General features: G+C 35.7%; 1 protein-coding gene across 3 annotated transcripts in view; it reads left to right on the top strand.

The window, feature by feature from the left end:
* The window catches only part of FAM118B (family with sequence similarity 118 member B), a 111,154-nt gene that overhangs the window by 38,452 nt on the left and 57,373 nt on the right, over positions 1 to 15,329 (top strand). The window contains exon 3 of one of the 3 annotated variants that reach the window (XM_043990752.1): positions 12,011 to 12,078. The exons of the other annotated variants lie outside the window; for them this stretch is intronic. The gene's annotated coding sequence lies outside the window, so the exon portion shown is untranslated. The remainder of the gene's footprint in view (positions 1 to 12,010; positions 12,079 to 15,329) is intronic. 3 annotated transcript variants of the gene reach the window in all.

Genomic DNA, 15,329 nt, shown 5'->3' with positions numbered 1-15,329 from the left:
TTATCATTTGCCACTTTGATAACAGGCACTCCATCCCTGTCTGAAACTACAATGGCACGAAAACCTTCAATACTTGGTAACTTTTTGTAGAGGAATCTCTTCAGATCATCTGCCATGATGAGCCCCTTCCTCCCATGGGGACGGTCCCCACACCTAGCTCAGGTTGCTGGGGCCGCCATTGTCCTCGGCCATAGGTAGCTCCGACTACCCAAAGAAATTATTAATAAAATAATGGTAGGAGATTTTAATGTCCCTCTCAGTCTTGGACAAATCTAACAAAAACAGAAGGGAAAATATAACCTTGAACAAATTAGTGGAGAAACTACAGCTAAAAGATTTATGACGATTTCTAAAAGGACTGCTAAAAATAAATATTTTTTCTAGCACTACCACAAAAATTGACTATATTAGAATGAAGACATTGTAAATACATATGAAAAAGAAGAAATAGTAAACATATCCTTTACAAACTATAACACAATAAAAATAATGACTAGTTCAGGGAGCACAAAAAGAGATTCAGACCAAAATAGAGACTTAACAATGAAATCCTAATGAATGGGTCAAAGAATAAATCATAGAAACATTAATTAAGCGAAAGAAAAATAATGAAACAACATGCTAAAATTTCTTGGACACAACTAAAGTAGTCCTAGGGAAGGGGGGTGGGGGGGAATTCTGTCCCTAAAAACAAACATCAAAAATAGTGGAAAAATAAACTGGAAACCAAAAGAACTATTAAAATGATAAATAAAACTAAAAGCTGGTTCTTTAAAAAAACTAATAAAAACTGACAAAACTTTAGCCAACTTAATAATAGCTAGCATTTATCTATGTGCTTTAACCTTTGGAAAGCATTTTACATATGTTAATTCATTTGATCTTCACAAAAACCCAGTGAGGTAGGTGCTTTCGTTTATCTACATTTTACATATGATGAAATGGAGGCCCAGTGAACTTAAGTGATTTGTTTAGAGTCACATAGCTAGGGAATATTCAACAGAGGCAAGATTCTGAGTCAGGTCTTCCTAATTTCCAAGTCTTGTGCTCTTCTCTATCCACTGTGACACCTAGTTACCTCATGAAAGAGTGAAGAAAATCACATAAACAGAATACAAAACAAGCAATGTGAAATCACAGTAAAACCAAAAGAACTAAAAACAATGATCCGAAGCTACTATGCATAGTTATATGCTACCAATATTGAGATCATAACTGAAATAGAGAAATGCATTCAAAAATATAAAATAACCAAACAACAGAGGACCAAATAGAGAGCTTAAATAATCCAAACTCAGAAAAAGAAATAGAGCTAGCTGCACAGAAATTAGCAAAGCAAAACTCCTGGTCCTGATGAATCATTTGAGAATTCTGTCAACTTTGGGGGGCCACAGGGGGAGGGAGGGGAGGCAATGAGGGTTAAGTGACTTGCCCAGGGTCACACAGCTAGTAAGTGTCAAGTGTCTGAGGCTGGATTTGAACTTAGGTCCTCCTGAATCCAGGGCGGGTGCCTAAAGATAGAGGAGAAAAAACTATTTGTATTTGCTGATGATATGGTTATTTAGAAGATCTTAGGGGATCAGCAAAAAATCTCATTGAAATAAGTTTCAATAAAATTGCCAGCTACGAAATGAACCCTCAAAAGCAACAAATAGCAGCAGCATTTCTATATAATGGAAGATGGGAAGAGAATAAGCATTTATTTAGCATCTAGAATGTGCTAGACTTTGTTAAGCAATCGTTAAGCAATTTACAAACATTAACTCATTTGAGCCTCAGAATAATCCTGCAAGGTAGATGCTGTTCTTTCCATTTTACCATTGAAAAAACTGAGCCAAAAGGGTTGCGTAGCTCATAAGTGTCTGAGGCTGGATTTGAACTCAGATATTTCTGACTTTAGGCCCAGTGCTCTATCCATTATACCACATAGCTGCCTCTAAAAATTTATGCTGTATATTATAATAAAATGTTATACATAATAACAAAATCCCAAAAGGGAAATCCCATTCCACATAACTACAAAATGCATAAAGTATCTGGGGAATCAAGCTACCAAAGCACAGAAATACTTGTATAGGTTAAATTACAATATGTTCTTCAGTGAAATGAATAATAACTTAAATAGCCATAGGAATACACTGCTTATAGCTGGGCTGTGTCAATATAATTTTTTTTTTAATGTTAGCAAGGTTAATTTGCAGTTTTAATGCTATACCAGTGATATGGTCAAAGGGATGTTTACAGAACTTGATGAAATAATACCAAAATTCATTTGAAAAAAACAAAATATCTAAAATATCAAAGTAGCAGTAACACTTGCAGACATCAAAATATATTATTAGTCAACAGTCTTCAAAACTATCCGAAGTTTGTTATTTAAAAAAAAATAATGGAACAGACTGGACATTGGAGATTTGGAAAGAAACTCAATATCCCAATATTTAATAAGCCAGAAAACATAATTACTTACCTAAAACTCCCTATTTAAGAAAAATTGCTAGGAAAACTGGATAACAGTTTGGCAGAAAATAGGCTTAGATAAACCCCTTACACCATATTTGACAGCACATTCTAAGTGGACATGGAGTTAGGAATATTAAAGATAATACCATAGAAAATTAGAAGGGGAAAAGATCATATACTTTTCATAGTCATGGGCAAGACATATATTCTTTTTTTTGTTTGTTTTTGTTTGTTTTTTTGCGGGGCGATGGGGGTTAAGTGACTTGCCCAGGGTCACGCAGCTAGTAAGTGTCAAGTGTCTGAGGCCGGATTTGAACTCAGGTACTCCTGAATCCAGGGCTGGTGCTTTACCCACTGCGCCACCTAGCTGCCCCCAAGACATATATTCTTAAACAAAGCAAGAGAGAGTCAAAGATAAATGTATAACTTTGATTTTATGAAACAAAATTAGTGCAGGTAGTTTAAGAAGGAAGTCAAATGGAAAAAATGTCTATAATAAGGTTTTAAAATCCAAGATAAATAAGCAATTAACAGACATGTCTAAGACCAAAAAGCTATTCCCCAATAAATAAGTGGTCAAAATATGAACAGTTCTCAAAATAATTGTAAACTATTAACAACTATATGAAAGAATGCTCCATATCACTAGTAATAAGAAAAATGCAAATCAAAACAACCCTGAGATTTCACTTTACACCCTGAAAATTAGCAAAAATGATGTTGGAAGCAAAAGATTGACAAAGATAGTGTTTGGAGGGGATAATAATAATAACAACTAGCATTTATATCATGCCTAGTATATGCCAGTAACTGCTATGAGGATTTTACAATATCTCATATCTTTACAATAACCCTGGGAAGTAGATGCTATTATTATCCCTCTTTTACCATTGAAGAAACTGAGGCAAAGTTAAGTGGACTTACCCAGGGTCACACTGGAAAGATAGTCATTCAACAGGCTATAAGCATATAGTGTTTACTGTGTTTCAGGCACTGTGCTAAGTAGTGGAAATAAAAGCAAAAAGAAAAATAGTTCTGTCTTCTAGGAACTTACATTGTAATAAGCTTCAGATGGAGAGGAGGGAGTTATGTGGTATAGAGAGATGATAAAGAAGTCCAGAGTACAGCCTGATGGGAAATTAAGAGAGGGTTGTCCTCAATGTAACCTTAAATAGAGGTTCTGAGAAGGGCCATCCAATCAGTTGGAGAGGCCACAGGGCCTGTAAGGTGGGAATTCCAGAGCTGAAATGAGCAAGGTTGAAAAGGTTTCTGGAGCATATTCCAGAAGTCTGAACTGCAGCTATAATATCTACATAATACTGTGTTCTCATTGTGTCTACTAATAACTATTAACCTAGTTAATATCTAACCCAATCCTTAAATGTAACATTTTGGTTTTTCATAAAAGCAACCAAAAAAATTTCCTACGGTAGAAATGCTGCTATGAGTGCATTTGCTAGGTGAAAAAAAATTGTTGTTATAGGGGAGACATTCTCATCATCTCTGCTGAACATGCATCCAGCAGAATGCCAAAACTATCAGATAGAAACACAAGTGCATTGTTGATGGAGCTGTAAATCATTACAACCTTTTTGGGTTTTTTCTTTAAAAAAAAAAAAGAGGGGCAGCTAGATGGTTCAGTGGATAGAGCACCGGCCCTGGATTCAGGAGGACCTGAGTTCAAATCCGGCCTCAGACACTTAACACTTACTAGCTGTGTGACCCTAGGCAAGTCACTTAACCCCAATTGCCTCACAAAAAAATAAAGAAAGAAATAATATTTTATTTTCATCCCAATTACACGTAAAGATGATTTGTAACATTCTCCTTTTTTCCCCAATAATTTTAAGTTCCAAATATCCTCTCTCACCTCCTCCTTCCCTGAGATGGTAGGCAACTTGATATAGGTTATACATGTGCACTCATGCAAAACATATTTCCATATTAGTCATTGGGAAAGAAGACACAGACCCAAAAGGGAAAAACACGTAAAAAAGAAAGTGAAAAATAGTATACTTTGTTCTGCATTCAGACTCTTTCAGTTCTTTTCTGACTCTCAGCACGAGTCCTTTGAAATTGTCTTGGATCACTGTATTGCTAAGAATAGCTAATTCATTAACAATTGATCATTGTACAATATTGCTGTTACTGTGTACATACTGTATATGGTTTCCTGGTTCTGCCTACTTCACTTTGCATTACTTCATGTAAATCTTCACAGGTTTTCTGAAAGAAGCCTGATCATTTCTTATAGCACAATAGTATTCCATTACAATCATATGCCTCAACTTGTTCAGCTATTTCCTATTAATGGGCATCCCATTAATTTCTAATTCTTTGCCACCACAAATAGAGCTGCTATAAATATTTTTGTACAAATAGGTCCTTTTCCTTTTTTTTTTTTAATCTCTTTGGGATACAGACTTAGTAGTGGCATTGCTATATCAAAGGGTATGTACAATTTTAAAGCCCTTTGGTCATAGTTCCAAATTGTTATCCAGAATGGTTGGATCACTTCACCAATAGTGCATTAGTATCCTAATTTTCTGCATCCCCTCCAACATTTATCATTTTCCTTTTCTGTCATATTAGCCAATCTCATGGTGGTACCTCAGAGTTGTTTTAATTTGCATTTCTCTAATTAAAAGAAATTTAGAGCATTTTAATGTAACTATAGTCTTGATTTCTTCATCTGAAAATTTCCTGTTCATACCCTTTCACCATTTATTAATTGGGATTAAATAACTTGTGGTCTTATAAATTTGACTCAGTTCTTTATACATTTGAGAAGTGAGGCCTTCTTGAGAAATACTTGCTGCAAAATTCTCCCTCACCCCCCAGCTTTCTGCTTTACTTCTGATCTTGGTTGCATTGGTTTTGTTTGTGAAAAAACTTTTCAATTTTATATAATTAAAATTATCCATTTTACATTATTTCATAATACTATTGTTATTTGATCATAAATTCTTCCCTTCTCCATAAATCTGACAGGTAAACTATTCTTTGCTTTCCTAATTTGCTTATGGTATTACCCTTTATATTTAAATCATGTACCCATTTTGGCCCTATCTTGGTATATGGTATGAGATGTTGGTCTATACCTGGTTTCTGCCATACTGTTTTCCAGTTTTCCCAGTTTTTGTGAGTTCTTGTCCCAAAAGCTGGGGTGTTTTGATTTATACTAGATACTAAATACTAGACTGCTATGGTCATTTACTACTCTGTCTTGTGTACTTAAACTATTCCACTGATCCACTACTCTATTTCTTAGTGCCAGATAGTTTTGATGATTACCACTTTATAATACAATTTGATATGTGATATACTTAGGGTACCTTTCATATTTGTTTTCATTAATTCCTTTGATATTCCTGATCTTTTGTTCTTATAGATAAGTTTATTACAACCTTTATGAAAAGCAATTTGAAATTATGCAAAAAAAGTGATTAAACTGTCCTTACCCTTTGACCCAGGAATTTTATTACTAGGCCTATACCACAAGGAAACAATTGATAAGAAGAAATCCCTACGTATACCAAACTATTTATAGTGGCATTTTTTGTGATAGATGCCCATGCATATATTTGGGAATAGCTAAACATATTGTAGTATTTGCATGTAATTAGCTGTTATTGTACAGTAAAAAGTGGTGAATATGACAAATATAGAGAATTGTGGTGAGGGCAGCTAGGTGGTGCAGTGGATAAAGCACTGGCCCTGGATTCAGGAGGACCTGAGTTCAAATCTGGCCTCAGACACTTGACACTAGCTGTGTGACCCTGGGCAAGTCACTTAACTCTTATTGCCCCACAAAAACAAAACAAAGAAAGAAAGCAAAAAAGGAGAATCATGGGAAGATTTACATTTATTAGCATGTGAAGTCAGCATTCAAGAAAACAATGCACATATATATTACAACAATTTAAAAGGAAAGAGCAGTCACAAAAAGAGCAAAAGTGAATGCTGGAAAATCATAAAGAAAATGTATGGCTACATAAAAGAGATTTAGAAAGACAGTATCTCCCTACTCCTTTGCAGAGGTGAGAGACCCATCGGGGTAGGAGTTCTCACATATTTTCAAATTTTTTTCAATGTTTTTGATCCATTTGGATGAGGTGAGGTTTTTTCCCCCTTTAAAAATATTTTTTATATGGAGTGGCTTGCTTGGAGGAGGTAATTTTGTTGATATAAAAAAGTGAACCCTGAAAGATAGAAATAAAAACGTATTTTCCAAAAATGGGAAGGAAGAAAAAAACTAGGATGGGATAGGGGTAACTTAGATTTTGCCTCTTAGACAATTGGGGAATGGCTGACCAAACCATATGGATACAATGGAATGTTTTTATGCCATAAGAAATTACTAAAAAATGTATTCTCAAAGATTCCTTAGTGTCATGAAGTGATATTTTGAAAGACAAGAACTCTGATCAAAGCCCTAACCAGTAATGTTTCCAAAGGACCTTTGATGAAACATTTTAGTCACCTTCTCTCACAGAGCAGTAGCACTAATGGAAACAAATTGCAGAGGCATATATTTTTGGACATAGCTACTGTATGGAATCATTTTGCTTGACTATGCATATTTATTACAAGCCTTTAAAATTTTTCCCTATTTAGCTCTCAGTTAATGGGGAGAGTGTGAAGAGGGAGATTAACAATGGTGATGCAAAAGAAAAAAACAAAAACATTTTTTTAATGCAAAGAAGAGAATGGAAAGAAATTTGTAAGGATGCACAAACAGAATAGTTCTGAAAGCAATGGGAAGGGTGGGTAGGTGGGTAGGTAGGTGATAGAGTGCACAGAATGGTGTGAAATAGATATTCATGATATATAAAATCCTTTTCTTGTGATCTCTGTGTATGTAATTGGAAATGCTCCCTATTTGGTATTGAAGTGCAGAATAAAAATAACATTTTTTAAAAGCTGAAAAAAATTGGGGCAGCTAGATGGCGCAGTGGATAAAGCACTGGTCCTGGATTCAGGAGTACATGAGTTCAAATCCAGCCTCAGACACTTAACACTTACTAGTTGTGTGACCCTGGGCAAGTCACTTAACCCCAATTGCCTCACCAAAAACAAAAAAAAAATCTAATCACCTGAAAACTAAGTAATAAAAAAAATCTATAAATTGGTACAAGGGCAATTCACTTACAAAAAGAATTTGAGTTACTGCTGCATAAATTAATATTGCCAAATATTTGGGTTTTTTTGTTTTTTTAAAGTTACATCTTTTATAAAATATGAAACTGACCTACTGTGTATCTTTCTAAGATCAAGACTTTAGTATTCTGCCTCTTGAAAATGATGTTCTTACGCCTCTAACCATTTGGATTTTGGTTTATATGTCCACTCTGTGGGGAGAAGTTTCAATTGGTGTCCTTTATCGTGTGTACTTTTAAACACATTAATTCTGCAGTTTACACCAGTTTCTTTTTTTAGTACAAGGATAATTCAGGGTGCCTACTAATTATCAAGTCTAATGTTACTTTATACTAAATGAACTTAAGGAAGCAGTAGAAGGCTGAAATTAAGTTTGATATGCTGGCTAAATCAAACCATTTTGACTTCCATGTGGCCAAAAAAAAAAAATCTTCCCTCCCCCTTCAAATTCTGCTTTTACAAAGAACATAAGACTGCCATGATCCAGATGGGTTGGTAATCACTTCTCAAATTTATCAGATTTAAATATTTGAAATTAGAATTCAAAATCATGGAAACATGGACAAGTTTCATTGTTAAGGGATATAAAGCAAAATAAACAGAACAAGAAAACAATATACCCAATTATTACAACCATGTAACAAAAAAAAATCAACTAGGGGTGGAGCCAAGAGGGGGCAGAGCCAGATGGCAGAGGAAGGCAGTAAATGCTCAGAGCTCCTAACACAATACTCCAAAAACTCCAAACACAGCCATAAGACAACTCCTAGAGAAGCAAAACCCAACAAAAAGACAGGTGAGATTATTTTCTCCAACCAAAGACAACTTGGACGTTCAGCAGGAGGGGGCTACTGTGCGGACTGGGAGTAGAGTCAACCCTTTGGTCACTCCAACACAGATCCAGCCCCAGGCAGACTGTGCCAGAGAAATTTACCCTCGAGCCTCAACACAGCTGCAGTGCTGGCGTCTTCTGGAACTAAGCTAACGGTCTGGTGAGAGGGCTGAATGGTGGTCAAGGGGGAGCTACAGGGGTGTCTGTGGGAACTAAAGAGAATTGGTTGAACTGCCCCAGCAGGGAACCAGGAAGAAATCTTGAACGGTCTGGCAAGGTGGGGAGGCACGCAGGCTCATAGGAGCTAACAACCACAGCAAACAAAATTTTGTTGCTTGGTTAATTATTCAAGTTCGCCCTAGAGTTATTTACTGACCAGAGCATAGGCCAGTTGAGTGAAGAACCTGTCCTTCCTTAAATCATTCCACCTGGGACCCCCTGAAGCTTGTGACGCATATGAAGCGGAAGCAGGCCCCCCCATCTTAAGAAGGAGTTAAAAGTCAAGTAAAGACAGGCAAGATGAACAGGCAGAGAAAGGTGATGACCATAGAAAGTTTCTTTAGTGACAAGGAAAATTGAGGTTCACCCTTAGAAGAGAATAGCAATGGCCATGGGATCCTATATCCAAAGTTCAAGAAAAATATGAATTGGTCTCAGCCATAGAGTCACTCAAAAAGAACTTTAAAGATAAAGTAAGAGAGGTAGAAGAAAAAATGGAACGAGAAATGAGAGGGAGGTAGGAAAGTCATGAGAAAAAAGTCAACAGTTTGAAAAGCCAAATAGACAAGAAGATACAAAAGCTTTCTAAAGAAAATAATTGCCTAAGAATCAGGATTGAACAAATGGAAGTTAGTTTATGAGAAACCAAGCCACAATAAAGCAAATCCAAATGAATACAAAAATAGAGGGCAGTGTGAAATATCTTCTTGGAAAAACTGCTGACCTGGAAAATAGATCCAGGAGAGATAATTTGAACATTATTGGACTACCTGAAAACCATGATCAAAATAAGAGCTTAGACATCATCTTCCAAGAGATTGTCAGGGAAAATTGCCCTGATATTCTAGAAGCAGAAGGTAAAATAGAAATTGAAAGAATCCACTGATCACCTCCAGAAAGAGATCCCAAAATGAAAACTTCCAGTAATATTAAAAGCAAATTCCAGAGCTCCCAGGTCAAGGAAAAAGTATTGCAAGCAGCCAGAAAGAAGTAATCCAAATACTGTGGAGCCATGGTCAGGATAGCACAGGATCTAGCAGCTTCTACATTAAAGGATTGGAGGGCATGGAATACGATATTCCAGAGGGCAAAGGAATTGGGATAACAACCAAAAATTACCTGCCCAGCAAAACTGTGTATAATCTTTCAGGGGGGAAAATGAGACTTCAGTGAAAAAGAGGACTTTCAGGTATTTGTGATGAAAAGACCTGAACTGAAATAGAAATTTGACTTTCAAATGCAAGACCCTAGAGAAGCATAAAATGGCAATCAAGAAAAAGAAACCATAAGGGATATTAAAAGATTAAACTGTTTACATTCCTACATGGGAAGATATGTCTAAATCATAAGAGCTTTCTGAGTATTAGGGCAGATGATAGGAATAAATTTAGACAGAGGGCACAGGTGGGAATTGATTATGAAGGGATGATATCTGTAAGCATTTATTGTTTATCTTTTTTTAGGGGGCAGTTGAGGTTGGTGAGTGTCTTTTGTCTGAGGCTGGATTTGGACTCGGGTCCTCCTGGGTCCAGGGTGGGTGCTTTGTCCACTGTGTCACCTAGCTGTCCCATGATGACATCTTTAGGGTAAAATTGAGGGGGGAGAGGTATGCACTGAAGGAGGAGAGGTAGAATGGGGTGAAATCTCATGAAAGAAGCAGGAAAGGGCTTAGGGAGGGGGGAGGAGTAGAGAAGTGAATGAGCCTTACACTTATCAGAATTAGCTCAAAGACCTTAATCTCATCAGAGTTGGCTCAAGGAGGGAATAATATACACATGCAATTGGGTGGTATAATCTCTCCAACCCTGCAGGAAAGTAGAAGGGGAAGGGGACAAGGAAGGAGGGGTGAAAGAAGGGAGGGCAGCGCGGGGGAGGGGGCAGTCAGAAACAAAACATTTTTGAGGAAGGATAGGGTAAAAGAAGATAGAAAACAGAGTAAATATCATGGGAAGGGAATGGGATGGAGGGAAAGTTAACAATAGTAATTGTGAAAAAAAATTTCAAGCAGAGGCAAGAATAATGTAAATTGATGATGATGATTGATTGATGTATTGATGATTGGATGAAGATGAGGATTGACTGACAATGATGAGGAATGACTGAGGATGATGATGAGGGTTGATGGATGATGATTGATGATGATGACAAAACATGGTACTTTGCTGGGCTATTGTGAAGAAAATTTTTTGTCAAGTTTAAGGTACTATATAAAAGTTATCTGTTACTGTTGTTGCAATAATCAGTCATGGGTTTATTGTAAGGAGATCTCTCTTTGGTACTATATTAATGTAGTTTACTACCAAAAAAAAAATGATGAGCAAGATACTATCAGAAAGACCTGGAGAGACCTGCATGAGCTGATAAAAAATGAAATCTATTATATACAAAATAACAATAATGATGATCTGCTGTGAATGATTCAGTCATTTTCAGCAATGCAAATGATCCAAGACAACTTTGCCGGTCTTGTGAAAAATGCAGTCCACCTACAGAGAGAGAACTGATGGTATTTGAATACAGATTGAAACATAATTTTTTTCTGTTAGTTACTTTATCGGGAATAAAAATAAAAATGAGAAGCTGGATGCTATCAGAAAACCTGGAAAGACCTACATGAACTGATGCAGAGTGAAATGTACTGTATACAAAATAACAGCAGTAGTGTAAGATGATCTGTGAAGGACTTGGTTATTTTCAGCAATGCAGTGATCCAAGATAACTCTGAAGGACTTTTGAAAAATTGCAATCCATCTACAGAGAAAGAACTTATGGTATCTGAAAACAGATTGAAGCATACTTTTTTTGATAGTTCCTTAATCTGAACTTTTGTTTTTGTCTGTTTTCTTTCACAACCTGGCAAATGTGGAGATGTTTTGCACGACTCCTCATGTATAAATTATATTGAATTCTTGAGTTCTTGATGGGTGGGGCTAGGGAGAGAGGGAGGAAGAAAAGTCAGAACACAAAGTTTTAAAAACGATGTCAAAATTTCTTTTTACATGTAATTTGGAAAATAAAATTCTAAATTAATGGAAAAAAAAATCACTAAAATGAAGTTGAACTCTGAGTGTTGGGAAAGTCGATGAAAATTCCAGAGAGGAGAATCATGATTTGACCCTCACAGAAGAAAGTTGGGGAAACTAGTAGTATAGAATATTTTATACATTGTCAGATTCAGTTATTAAATTGAATATTTTTGCTTACTTGTTTTTCTTTGTCATAAGGGAAGATTCAGTCTGAGCCACGGTTGAGAAATTATTTATGTAAAGACAGAAGATGTCAATAAAAAAATTTTTGTTAAAAGTCTGCTTCCTTAGCAACATATCTTATTTTTAGGATATACCCTCTCAGGAGGAATGTAGGAGGGGAAGCAGTAACAGAGGGAAGTGATCACTTTTCTGAAGGTAAAATTACCAACTCTTATCCCAAGTCATATTTGATTCTGGGTACTTCGTAGTTCGTTTTAGAAACAAGCTATCTCTATGGGCATGATTTTTTAGGTTATCTTTGTAACTTATAATTCACATTTACAAACTATGTCTGCTCTCTGACAGGAGGCAGATACAGTATCATTACACCTCTGGAAGAATGGGGTCTCAAAACTTTGAACTACAGGGGTAAGAGATGCAAAAGCTGAAACAGACAATTATAACATATACAGTTTATCTGTTGTATAGAACCAAGTCACATTGTTCAGTTATTAGAATAGAATGTTCCCTACAATTTACTAATTATAAACAAATTTGCTGAGTCCTTAAAGTATATAGCACACTATCCAAGGTGCCCACCCATACACTTAGCAGAGTCAAATAGTTGAATAAATGGAAGGTGCCCAAATAAATGGGAGTATGATATAGGATAGCAGTTTAATCTCATCCTAAATCAGAAGGTGATCATTTTCTTGCTTCATGCTTGACTCCTATCATAGTGTTTATCCAGGTCAAAACACAACCATTATTTAATTAGTTATTTTTAGTGTACTTTTTTTGGAAATTTGTCCTTTGTCTATATGTTCCATATAAGCAGGAAGTACACTACTTTTCCAAGGTGATATGTTTATCCTTTCTGGAAAATGCCCCCATTATTGTGAACTTTTTCCCTATTTGAATTATTCTGCTCTCCAAAAAAACCACCTCGTGCTTTAATTCCTTTTTTACATGTGTAACTACTTGTTCAGTCAAAAATATAGATATAGCTGAAGATAAGGAAAGCAGACTAGTAGTAGTCCTTGGTTCCCTCAAAGGGGAAGGAGAAGCAGATTACAGAATCCTTAGAATTGAGCCCATTATTCAAGCCATTTCTGATGTGTGATCTACTATATCAGTGGTGTCAGGCTCAAATAGGAATGTATTGTTGCAGGCCTACCTATTGGCTTAGAAAGCCACAAATTAATATTATCTTTATTGTACCATATTTTTATTTAGTTAAACATTTCCCAATTACATTTTAATCTGATTTAGGTTATGCCAAGAGTTTGATACCTCTGAGCTATGTGTATGTACATAATCACAATTTAGATAAGCTGTTATCAAAGCAGGACTTGAAATCATAAAACTAGAAGCTGCCATGCAACCACGTGGGTTTGTTTTGGGGTTTTTTGGTTGTTGTTGTTGTTGTTGTTGTTGTTGTTGTTGTGTGGGGCAGTGGGGGTTAAGTGACTTGCCCAGGGTCACACAGTTAGTAAGTGTCAAGTGTCTGAGGCCAGATTTGAACTCAGGTACTACTGAATCCAGGGCCAGTGCTTTATCCACTGTGCCACCTAGCTGCCCCCACATGTTTTTTAACCAGCTTGCAGGTGAAATATAATTTCATCTACTCACATAACTAGCCTTTCCTTTCCTATCTCATTCCTGAATTTATTAATGTTTTTCCTGGAAGACTGTCCTTGATTTCTCCCTTTTTCTCATCTACCAGATATCTGAGTTTTATTTCCTACCACGTAGATGAATTTCAAAATACAAAAACTTATATAAAATCTTAGACTTTTAAAAAGAAAAGGAAAATGTGTAAATGAGTTTGCTATTCTTTTGAGAGGAATTTACCAAGTGTCTGACTTATTTATGATCTTGTACTATCCTTTGAAGGATTTCTCAGTGGCTTAGCAGTAATTAGAAATACAGCCATAAGGAATTGTTTTTGTTTTATTTTTATCAGTTTCTGCTGATATTTTCTGTTTCTTACATCATCATAGTGTCCCATGTATCTTTTTCCCCCTACGTCTACCCCAAAGAGTCATACTGCATGACAAATGGTGTTTTTAAGAGAGGGGGGAAAAAGTGACACAACTGATCAATGCATTGAAAAAGTCCAAAAATGTGTGTAATGTGTAACTCCTGTAGACCTCTGCTGCTTTCATTTGAGTTCCACTTGAACTTTATAATTCTATTATGTTTACTTTTGATTTTTTGGTGTATCTATATTTACATTGTTGTAGTTATTGTGTTTATTGTTTTCTTGGCTCTACTTACTCTGCATCAGTTCATATAAATCTTCACATGCTTCTTTGTATTCATCACACGCATCATTTCTTATAGCACAGTAGTATTCCATTACATTCATGTATCACAGTTTGTTTTGCCATTCACCAATAAATAGACATCTGTATTGTTTTTCTCATTCTTAACTATCACAAAAAGTGATGCTATAAATATTTTGGGAGTATATGGAGAGTTTTTTCTTATTGATAATATCCTTGAAGCATAAACCCAGTAACAGAGTCCCAGATTCAAAGGGTATGGACATTTTTGTCACCTTATTTCTCTACTTCCAAATTGCTTTCCAAAGTGATGGAGCCATTTCACTGCTCCATCAACAGTGTATTAAATGTTCCTGTCTTCCCACACTTCCTCCAACAATGACTGTTGCTAATTTTGTCATTTTTGCCAGTTTCTAAGGTATGCAGTGAAACCTCAGAGTTGTCTTGATGAGCATTTCTCTTTATTATGAGTTATATGGACCATTTTCTCTTTTGAGAACTATTTATTCATATCATTAGACCATTTATCTATTGGAAATGGCTACTTAATCTTATCTATGTAGCTAGCTATTAATTGTTTATATATCTTGGATACCAAACCTTTTTCAGAGAAATTTGACATACAGGGTTTTTGGTTTTTTTCCTATTCAACCACTTCCCTTCTTTTCCTAGATGTAATATTAATGTTGTCCATACAGAAACTTTTCAGTTTCAAGTAATCAAAGTTATCTGTTTGATCCTTTGTAATGCTCTGTCTCTTATTCATAGCTGTCAGAGGTACATAATCTGTTTCCTATCTAATTTTTTAATAGTGTGATCTTTTATATTGAGATCATATATTTTTTAAAAACCATATATTGATTTGCAATGTATTATAGAGTATGGTGTGAGATGTTAGTCTAAGCCTAATTTTTGCCAGACTGCAATCCAGTTTTCCTAGCAGTTTTTATCAAATAGGGGAATATTTTCCTGGGTAATTTATGTTTTCTACTTCGTCAAACAATAGATTATTAATTTCTGTTGTTTCTGAATCTCTCGTCTGTTCTATTTCCTCTGTTCTATTCCCATCAATCTATCTTTATTCTTTTACCCATACCAGATGGTTTTGATGACTGCTTCTTTATACTATAGTTTGAAGTGTGGAAGTGCTATTCTTCCTTACTTATTTCTACCATTTCC

Source organism: Dromiciops gliroides, chromosome 3 (genome assembly GCF_019393635.1).
Source record: "Dromiciops gliroides isolate mDroGli1 chromosome 3, mDroGli1.pri, whole genome shotgun sequence".
In the NCBI taxonomy this organism is placed as follows: domain Eukaryota; kingdom Metazoa; phylum Chordata; class Mammalia; order Microbiotheria; family Microbiotheriidae; genus Dromiciops; species Dromiciops gliroides.
Note: the sequence above shows the minus strand (reverse complement) of the source record. Positions and strands in the feature narration are given on the sequence as shown.